Source organism: Numida meleagris, chromosome 1 (genome assembly GCF_002078875.1).
Source record: "Numida meleagris isolate 19003 breed g44 Domestic line chromosome 1, NumMel1.0, whole genome shotgun sequence".
NCBI lineage: Eukaryota > Metazoa > Chordata > Aves > Galliformes > Numididae > Numida > Numida meleagris.
In genome coordinates this window covers 51,630,033-51,640,097 of record NC_034409.1, presented here as the reverse complement: position 1 = coordinate 51,640,097, position 10,065 = coordinate 51,630,033, and the positions used below count along the sequence as shown (strand labels likewise).

At 53.3% G+C, this 10,065-nt stretch overlaps 1 protein-coding gene across 1 annotated transcript in view; it reads right to left on the bottom strand.

Moving 5' to 3' along the window:
* CSNK1E (casein kinase 1 epsilon) overlaps nucleotides 1-220 on the bottom strand; it is a gene marked incomplete in the record, with an annotated part of 21,873 nt that extends 21,653 nt beyond the window's left edge. The window contains 1 exon segment of the mRNA XM_021385184.1: nucleotides 1-220.

The following is a 10,065-nucleotide window of genomic DNA, read 5'->3' as shown; positions in this document are numbered from 1 at the left end:
AGGATTGGGGAGGGCTGGCGGCGGCCGTGCCCGGCGCGTCCCTCCTTCGCTCGGCGCGGCGCGGCGCTGCCTGCCGCCTCCCGCCCGCTCGCCGTCCCCTCCAGCCGGCGTGTGCTCGGCACAGCCCGGCGCTCACCCAGTTTCCATTGAGCCCCGGAGCCAAACCCACTGATGTCACCCAGCGCAGCCCCGGCCCTCCTCCTCCTCCTCCCGCCCGCCCGCCGTTAAAGGCACAACCGCTCCTCCATCCGCCGTTCCCTCAGCCCGGCCCTGGCCCCACAGACGTTGCCCCTCAGGCGGGCGGGCTCCCCTCGGGCTCTCGCCTGTCGGTGCTCGGCTGTGGGGAGCGAGAGCCCCACGGCCTCCCCATTTCCTTGCACAACTGTGTTCTCTAGTGCTGGAAATTAAAATATAATCGAGTTTTGTGTGTGGCGATGTGTGCAGCCCCACTGTTTGCTTCAGCAGGGAGCCCTACACCACCAAGTGTGGTGGGCTCTACCAGGGTGGGGGGAGTGGGGTCACATCCCAGGGTGCGGGGATAGCAAGCAACCATGACCACAGGCAGTGAGGCCCACACCGAGCCCCCACGATGGCTTTTTGAACAGAAGGCGCCATCAGGATAACCCAGAATATGTCGTCCATTCCTCTTCTCGCTGTCCCCAGGGGAGACGCAGCCCTTGGGGGTGAAATCATGATGTGTGTGCACGGACACTTCAGCCGCCTTTATTTTAATCATTTAGGGCTTAAAATAAGAAGTCTTTAATTAGAACCGTTGCCTTAATTGAATTGTAATCAAGTTTTTAGTGCTGTTAGCCCAGCTAAGTGTGTGATCTAATAACACCCACCTCTTTCTCTCCAAGCATTGCCTGGTTACACCTCTTCTTCTGGAGCAATGAGTACAAGGGAGCCTGGGCCAGGGGCTGGGGGATACTGGTGGATGGCAGTTGGGCATGAGCCAGCAGTGTGTCCTTGCAGCCCAGAAAGCCAACCATACCCTGGGCTGCACCCAAAGCTGCGTTGCCAGGAGGGCGAGGGAGGTGGTCCTGCACCTGGAGACATCCAAGGTCAGGCTGGAGGGGCTCTGAGTACCAGGATCAAGCTGTAGGTGCCCCTGTTCATAGCAGGGGAGTTGAAACAGTTGGCCTTTAAGAGTCCCTTCCAACTCAAACGATTCTATGATTCTATGGAGAGAGTGCTGCTGCTGAAGCTGGGCGTGCAGATGATGAGCTGCACAGGGTGGTTCTGTTCACAGGCTCTTCGGAATCTGTTCTCACAGGAATATCCTTGGGCAGCCCCTGGTACTCGCTCTATAGCCATGGGCCATGGGCTGAGTCTTACAGAAGCCCTGCCCTGCTCTGCTGGGTGCCTGGAGTGGTTGGAAAGGTGTATGATTTTCCATGACCAGGGAGCTAGAGCACTTAGTGAAATGCATGGGTAAACTGAAGCCCTCCCCAGGGAAAGCTGAGCCCCAGTGACCTGGCAGACCTCAGTGTGCTGCCAGATCGTGTTTGGCAGCGCTGCCTGGCCTGCAGTGAGCAGATTCCTGTTTCATCTGCTATCCAGGGAAGGACGTGCTGCTTCGAAGACCACAGCCATATCTTCACAGAGACTTGCCCACGCTAGGAACCTGCGGCTTGATGCATCCAGCAGAGCAGACCTCCAGCAGCCCCAGGGTCTCTGCATTGACTTCCCACCAGGCCAGGGCCACCTCTGCTCACGTCACTCACCTTACTCTGGGCTGCACTTTGGCTGCCCTCCTGCCCCTGGTGTAACGGAGGCACAGGGTTAGCGGTGTGTCATGAGAACCACAAGATTTACTTTTTCATGCTCAAAATGCTATGCAAGGGCAGCGCTAACACTGCAAAATCCTCAGACCCAAAATGGACTAAAAGAGGAATGATATGGATTATGGTCTAGACTGTATAAGACCACATGCATTTCTTGTTCCGGGATTCCTGCCCAGGTTGGCTGGTGATCATTTAAGGGTCAGCTGCCTGCTATTCTGTTCTCTCCTTGTCATTCAAAGCATTAACTCACAGTTTATTAACTTCGGAATATTCATCCCTTACTCTAAAAGCAATGCTTAATGTTCATGAGGTCTTTTCACAGGGCACACACTTTGATTTCTCGTGGATTTGCCTTCTTGGAACACACACACAGAAAGCGTGCAGCATTTTAGGTAACACCCAGCGTCCTGGAGGTAAGGTCAGAAGCAGCCTGGAATGGGGGGATGCTGATCTGAGTGGTGAGCTTTGCCAGGGTGCTCTGCTTTTTAAAGCCTTTTGTACAGTCAAGTGTAACTCCCCATTCACATGCAGCAGGGAGCAATAAATACTGCTGCAAATGAGACATCAGGATCCCAGGATAGTATGAGGCTAAAAACAAAGCGAAATGCCAAAATAAATAAAACATAGCTAATAGCTACCTCTGGAAAGGTTGCTGTGGGTGACTCTCAGCATCAGGTAGGAAATCCGCAGCAGGGGCAGTGATCCAGGCCAGCACACAACTGTCTCAGCAGTGAGTCACTCCTTTTCCTTCACACTTTTGCAAAAAATAAAAAATAAAAAATAAATGATGCTGAGGCCCTGCAAGGAGACTCCTTCATGACACAGCCTGGACTCACCCAGAGCACCATCTAACCTGCGTGCTGCAGGTGTCCTGTGGAAAATAAATCTGTGGCCGTGTAATTAAAGGCTCTGTCATAATTCATATGCATGAGGACACTGAAGGGCAGCTGTGCAGACAGCCTTGGTGCTGCCATTCCTCAGTGATGGGAGAAGTATATTTTGATATAACAGGGAGAGCAGTGGCCTGCTGTCCCCAGCAAGGGCTGGTGAGAGGTGAGGCACAATGCTGGGTGCCGTTTGGCTCATGTCGCAGGACCAGCTCTTGCTCGAGTGCTGGAGAAACCTGTGGTTCCAGCCACAAAAGTTGACACCTCTGTCCTCCCTGTTCCTGGTGAACCCTCAGCTTTCCCCCTTTCGGCCTCCCCTCTTCCCATTTGCCCTGTCTGACACCAGAACACCCATGAACAGTCTGGTTCCTGTCATTCTGCTCAGCTGACCCAAGTCATCCCACAGCTCCCAGGCAATCCCCCCTTGCCCAACCAGTCCCATCCTCTCCAACTCCCTGCCTCATTTGCTTTTCCCCAGATTTTCCATCCCTTCCCTGTTCCTTTCCCCTTTGGGTGTCATCCCCTCCCTATTCAAATCAGGCCTTTCCTCCTGCAGACTTCCCAGAAGCCAAAAGAGGGGCAATGAGGAGCGCAGGGCAAAAGGAGATGATTGTAGAATGGCTTGGGTTGGAAGGGACCTCAAAGATCAACCTGGCCTTGAACACCTCAAGGGATGGGGCATCCACAGCTTCTCTGGGCCCAACCAGAGAAGACCAATGGAGGTCCCAGCCTGGTGCTGACCCAGAACACCAGTTAGTGCCTCACAGAGCCCCACTGTTCCTCCAGGGAAAAGCCCGCATGCTGTCATGCCACCTTGGAAGCCACCGAGGGTTGAACAGGTCCACAGAGGCTGGGAAGCTGTGACAAACCCTCCTCCCACCTGTAGCAAAGCCGTATAATTTGTCCACACCAGCGGGGGAGAGAAGCAGTGTCTCATGGAGCTGGCAAAGCAAAGCCTCCGTGACACAAAAACTGTCCTCCTGCCCAAGGCCAAGCCCTTGCTTGAAGCCCAGAAGACACAGAGCTTTCACCCCCTGGGCCAGACCGTAGGTGTGCTTCCCCTAGCCCAGCAGACACAGGGGTGAGCCAGTCTTTCCAGAACAGACTAAATAAACATGCCTGATTCAAGCGGAGGCAATCACTCACTACCAAAAATTTCTGCTCTGTTGGTGAAACTTTGTCAAAGTTATAAGCTAGTGAAAACAGGGTCTTAAAAGGGGAAGTGTCGGCAGTCTTAATAATAGGAGCAGCTCCTGGCCACACCTATAATTAAGGGCCTTTATTGTTTTTTTCCATATACCTCACCTTTTTTTATCCTTGTGGCATTCCCAACTTCTGTCAGCCACCCACACAGGCCTGCTTTGTTTAAAAAAAAAAAAAAAAAAAAGCCACGACCAAGTGGAAAAAAACAAACAAACAGGAACATTTGGGTGCACCCTTGGGGCTGTGTGAGGGCAGAGGGGTACGGGACAGGGACAGGGCTCAGGGCTCAATCTGCAAGCATCTTGTTTGAAGATGTGTAGCCTCATCCTCCGACCCTCATGTTTCTGGGAGAAAAGGGGCTGAAAGGATACTCATCTCTGCGTCCTGACCCTATGGCAGAGCCATCAGCTGGGGCAGCCCTATCCCATTGTCCTGGAGGCAGGCTGCTTCCTCCCTTTCCATACAGCGCTGGGGTGGCTTTGGGCAGAGCCTCTGGTGGGAAGATGTGCAGCTCATGGAGAAGGGAATTAGCCCTGATCCTAGGGCTCTGAGGCACTGCCCTCTCTCTGTCTCTTAGGAATGAAGGGACAAAGACCTGAGGAGCTATGTTCACCCCGACAGGAAGATTTTCAGGTCAGACCAAGTCAAGCTGGACAGGAGGAAGTCGCGCTATGAAATGATTTGTGATTAGGAAGCTGGTTGGAGGAGAGGCAGAGTACAGCAATGAGGGTCAGAGGAGGTCCCCAGTGACAGGAGAAAGGCAGGTAGTGCATTCTTCAAAAAGAAGATGATCCTGGGAACTGCAGGCTGGTCAGATTCATTTAGTCTCCAGAACAGGTGCTCTTGGAATCCTTCTCCAGGCACACAAAGAAGAAGGTGACAACCTTCAGTGTGGATTTACCAAGGGTAAATCACACCTGGCCAACATGATATTCGATGATAAAACAACTGGCACTGTGGGTGAGGGGAGAGCAGTGGAGGTCATTTACCTTGGACCCAGCCAGGCTTTCAGTGCCATCTTCCATCATGTTCCTTTGTCCAAGGAAGGCTGTTGTGGTCTTTTAAATGGACAAAAAGCTGGGCGAAAACTGGCTGGCTGTCAGGAGGCAGTGGTTAAGAGGTGTCTGGAGGACCTGATGTTTCACATGGGTGTCAATGACCTGGAGGAGATGATGGAAGAGTCCCTCTCCAAGATGGCATGGAAGGGGAACCAAGAGGCATGCTCGAGGGCACATCCCATCAGAGAACACAAGTCTGATGGGGAGCGGCTGAGGGAACTGGAGTTGTTCAGTCTGGAGAAGAGGAGGCTCAGGGAGACCTCATTGCTCTCTACAATGACCTGAAAGGTGATTGTAGCTAGGTGGGATTTGGCTTGAACTATCCCTCTGCCCTACGATGCTCAGCACCTACCTGCCCACAGCACGTTCGTCATGAGCGAGGAGGTGCGTGCATGTGTGGCTGGACTGAGCAGCAAGCATCCAGGGCAGCATCCTGGTGACCCCATAGAGCACCATGGAGTGCGTTGGCGATTGTAAGCCTGCTGCACACAGTGAAGATCCCCCCCGTGCTGGGGGGAGCGTGGTGTTGACGCCAGCCTGTGATTCACAGCAGCGCAAACTGGTGGCAATTGAGGAGCCGACGGTGTGTGAGTGAGTCCCATGCGCTTTGGGGGGGAGGTGCGGGCGGTTATGAAACCAGCTTGCCCAGTCAGAGTAATTCATGTACTGCTGTGGGAGGGATGGGAGAGATAAACAACGCGCCGGGAGATGGGAGGGCGGGGAGGATGGCTTAAAATGCAGCTTCCCGGCATGCCCTGCTGGATTAGTTCAGCATCTCAGCCCGGCTCCTCTGTGATTCTTATGCAAGGGGTTTCTCTGGAAGGGACAGCCTGTCCTTGCTAGCTGAGCACCAGGCACGGGGCACCGACTAACAAAAGGCCATCTGACCACATGTCCTATGCAGCCAGCTGGGCTGAGGATAGGCATCTTATTGCTTGCTTTCAGCCCAGTGTGATTCGAGCATGATGACCAGGATGAGCACCCCCAGTACCGACAGCCCCAGCGCCAGCATAGACTTCACCATTGCTCTTGGGGGGCTGACACACCTGGGTGTGCTCTGAACATGCTGGATTCTGTCTGTGAAGCTCCACCAGGTGGGGTGTTTTGGTGGAGATCTGGAGACTGGGGTGTCTCTACTGGGATCAGGCACTGTGCTTGATCCGCCAGAGATGCTGCAGGCAGCACTACAAATGAGATGGGAGCTGTGTACGTGCCCAGGGAGGTATGACATCCTGGCCAGGTCTTCACTGCAGCAGCAGATGCAGGACGGACTCTCCTAGGAACTATTTCTGATTTATGGCTCCCAGCCTCCCCAGCTGCACAGAGGTGGAAGGTAAACCCACAGAGACATGGAAAGCCTGCTGCTGGGTGAGCAGCTGGTCACCTGCCAGAGGCAATTTCAAGCTCCTTGCCCTCTCGGTTGCAGCTGCTTCAGTGACTGCACCGTATCCTCCTCCAGCTGACAACTGCAGTGACTGCAGTGCTGGGACATCCAAACAACTCTATCCGTGTGCTGCCGCTGGGATTCCCAAATATTACCAGGTCCCAGGTCTCAAGACACGCTATTTCAAATCGGGGGCCAGCACCAAAATAATCCTGCTAATTTCAGAGGCCAAAAAAACTTTGAAAGCTCAAATATCCAATGTCTCACAGGCTATTTCAGGATGGTGTTTGTGTCCATCCCACATTTCTTCGAAGGCACCAGGGCAGTGAAATCACATCACTTCACTTAGCAATACACATTTCCTCTTCCCACGCTGCCTGCTTTTGGGCAGCTCCAGGTCTATGTGCCTAGAGCCACCCCTGCCCGGAGAGCAAAGGGATTGCCATCACTGGATGCTTCCTCCTGGAGGGGACATATTCAAAGGTAAGGAAAGATTGAATGGCCCACTGACTGCTCTGCTCTCATTGCTTTTTCCCAGGAAATGAGATAAACACAGGAGCACAGAATCCGTGCGGTTTGCAAGCCAGGCTGTCATTACCTTATGTCCCAAGGGGATATGGAAAGGTCGGTTGCCAGAAGAACTCCCAGGGCATCACGAACCCTCTGCCTGCAAGCTGTGCTTCATACTGGCCAGGACACAACCCAGTGGGGCATTTCTCCACTTCCACACAATTTCACAGCTGCCTGGGGCAGGGAAAAGGCCGCTGCTATGGCAGCACAACCCTACTACAGCGTAGATTGTGTGTACCACGCTAAGGGGCTGTGTAGTGGGGAAGTGGGGGAAAATCTCATATGTTAAGCATGCACACCAGCCAGGTTGCAGAGGTGACAACTGAAGGGACAGGCAGGCAGCAGGGCAGTAACCAAATGACCTGTCTCTGAACTCAAGCATTCCCTGTGCAGCTTCCCGGGTTGGCACAGCTTTGAGCAGAGAAGAAATCAAAGTGTCAGTGCATATCTGAACTTCTTTCACAGCCAGTAGCTGCTCTGTGAAAGCTGCTGAGGTTTTACAGTGCTGATAGTTGATAGCATGGCATAAAAAGCCCTGACCTGTCTGTCAGCCGCCCTGAACTTTACTGTGGGCTGAAGGTCCGGGCTGGGAAAACATGGGTACATCGGTGCCTATCCCTCCAGAGCTGGCATTGTCTGCAGGACAGGAAGGGAAATATTTCCATCCGTGACCTCCATCTGGGACTTGCAGCCATTCCTTCACTCCATCCTGCACCCCATTCCTGCATCCCATCCCGCACCCCATCCCTGCACCCCATTTCTAGCTCTGCTGAGCCCCGGAAGCAGCGCTGCGAGGCTCGCTGCCGTCCCTAGGTGGTGCTCTGAGGACAGGCAAGGACCGGGCTCCTCGGGATTTATGTGCCACAGCGTCCCGGCGCTGGGTCCCGCAGTGCACCGAGGGGCCGGGATTGCGGCAGCCCCCAGCCACGTTCCCAGGGCTGGACACAGCTCCTCCAGCAGCTCGTTCCCACCTCAGCCCCTCTGGTTTTTAGCCCCCAGCCCAGGCAGCCTCGCACAGAGAGATACACCCACAGGTCTCCTGCCTACCCCTCTGCTGCCCCCTAGCCTGCCCAGTGCCCCCCAAGCAATGTGCTCAGCTCCCCCCAGCCCCCCTTTCTGCTTTTCTTCCTCTCCCCCTCCTGCACAGCCCACATCATCTCTCCCAGCTTCAGCACAGGGCTGGGGCTGCAGGGCTTTTCCAATAGCGGCACTCCATTAGGGCCCAGCTCTGCAATTCGCCCTAGGCAATGGCAAAAAAATGGCATTGACTTAGCAGGGGCAGGAGCAAGCCCTTAATGGCCTGGGAAGAAGCAGAAGAGGCATTTTGCAGAGCAGAGGTCACAAGCCTGCATGCAGCCGGCTGCTCATCATTCTGGGACGACACCAAAGCCAAGCTGGTTGCGAAAAAGCACTTTTGTTTGGAAGCACAAATGTTATCAACGTGATTTCCCGATCACAGAAATCCAAGCCCATTTTCTCCCTTATTACCATGTTCCTTGAATGTATTTTTAGCCACAGCATGTATCAAAATGTTTTGCTGAGCAAATTTTGGGTGAGCTGAAAGGTGCCAATGATGGTCTCTTTTCAAAAGGGTTGGCTGAAAGTGTCACCAAAAATAAAACATGAAACAAGTCTCTCAAGTGTCGTCAAAAACAACGACAATGTTCTGTTGGAAGCTGGCAGGAGTGAAAGCGGTATAGTTAGCTGTCATGGGGTGCCGGATCTGAGCCAGTGCCTGGATCCTATTCATAGGGCAAAAAGTCCTTTCTCTCCCCGTTAGCTTTCTGATATTGGAATAGTTTTCAACGGAAGTCGAATCTCAACAAGTGCTGGAGATGTATTCCCTCCATCAGGTCCTGCAGAAGGGAGGGAACACATGGAGGTGTCTTCTCTGGACCAGAAGCATCACCTACCTGGAAGGTGGTGCTCCACACGTCATATGCAGCTGCACCCTGGCCAAAATCCCAACTGTATTTCTGGCTAGCAGAGCTGATTTTCAGACCCACCTAGCAATGACCAGTCTTCTTTATGACAGCTTTCCACAGTGGATTCACAGAATCGTTAAGGTTGAAAAAGACCTCTAAGACCACCTAGTCCAATCACCAGCCCATCCCCACCATGCCCACTGACCATGTCCCTCAGTGCCACATCCACACTGTTCTGGAACACCTCCAGGGACGGTGACTGCACCACCTCCCTGGGCAGCCTGTGCCAGTGCAGCACCGCTCTTTCCAAGAAGAAACTGTTCCTCACATCCAACCTTCCCTCTTGGTGATTTTTCATGGGCCGCATAGAGGAGTCCCCAGCATCCAATTGTACAGGCACTTGTTGAGATGAGTGCTGCTGTTGCACAAAGTTTGTGTGCACATCACTGAGTGTTTATGGTTTATTGAGTGGTATAGGATGGTTTATGCCTGCACGTGTGACATATGTATGTAGGTACATTCAGTGGATATTCGGGCATGAGTACTTTGTGACTGGAGCATGCAGGTGCAGAAGCACATGTGCTGAAGGATACACATACCTTCGTGCACTGGCAAAGTGGGAGAAATCTCCCCTAGATGTCCTCATGGAGTGCATCTCCTCGCAGACCAGACTTCCAGGAGCTAGTACGCCATGGGACTTCATCCCCACTCACCTCCAAAGGATGCTGCATCATGGTGAGGGGGGTGCCCAGCCACACTCCCTTCTTTGGGGCCACCACCTCAGTCTGCGTCCTGGGTGCTCGTGTCCTCACATGCAGAGTCCTTCCCTCTCGGTCCATTAGTTTGTTTCCACTGCCATGGCCAGCAACAGGCATCCAGCTCTGAAAGCTATATTGAAAGCCAGGTCAATACTGGCCTCTGTTTATTCCCTCTGGGGGAAAATAAATAAATAATAACGGGAGAGAGGAGGGAGGGATGTTTTTAATCAGCACTGGGAGAAGAGGTGGGGCACGGACGCATGTAGAAAAACAAGGCTGCATATCAAGTCACAGGTGGGAAAAGCCAAGAAGTGGCCAGGAGGTCTTTCTCTTGAGGTGGCCACGTCTGTGTCCTATCTTGTACCTATCTTGTTACACTATCCCTGTTCCCTCCCGAATACTCTCCCACATTACCACATTCTTCACTGTTCTCCTTCCCTTCCCTTCCCTTCCCTTCCCTTCCCTTCCCTTCCCTTCCCTTCCCTTCCCTTCC